This window comes from Dioscorea cayenensis, chromosome 6 (genome assembly GCF_009730915.1).
Source record: "Dioscorea cayenensis subsp. rotundata cultivar TDr96_F1 chromosome 6, TDr96_F1_v2_PseudoChromosome.rev07_lg8_w22 25.fasta, whole genome shotgun sequence".
Lineage (NCBI taxonomy): Eukaryota > Viridiplantae > Streptophyta > Magnoliopsida > Dioscoreales > Dioscoreaceae > Dioscorea > Dioscorea cayenensis.
In genome coordinates, this window is record NC_052476.1 from 17522027 (window position 1) to 17522697 (window position 671).

The following is a 671-nucleotide window of genomic DNA, read 5'->3' on the forward strand; positions in this document are numbered from 1 at the left end:
GAAGTTTGGTATTTGTAAAAAATTTTAATCTCAACCAAATATTTCAAATGGAAATAATATTTTTAAAATTTTTTAAAGTTTGATGTTTTGTGATTTTATCGGATTTAATGGGAAAATTTTTTTTAAAATTTTTTAATTTAATTTTACAAAAATTAATTTTTAATTTTTATTAATATTAATAAATTTTAAAAATATTTGTCGTGTCATATATATATATATATATATATTTATATATTCAAAATAACAGTTTTTAAAATGTTTAAAAATATTTTTAAAATTTTCAAAAATATATTTACAAAATATTGTTAAAATATTTTTAAATATAACTTTCTATCATGAAAAATTAAAAAGGTAATTTGATCACACCATGAGGGGCATACATAATTTTTTTCTTGCAAAAATAACAATTTTGTAAATGTCCAAATATATTTTTAAAATTTTTAAATTTATATCTCTGGATTGGATAAATTAATCTCGGATTTATATTTTTAAAAATTTCTGTAATTTTGGTGGGAAAATTAAATATTTAAAAAAATATTATAAAAAAAGATCATCAATCCCTCTTCTTCCTCACTTTTTCTTTTGCTCAAGAACCATGAATCAAGAACCGGTACATTCTATTTTTAATTTTCCCCTTTTCTCTTTTTTTTTTCTTTTAACTTCTAATTTCT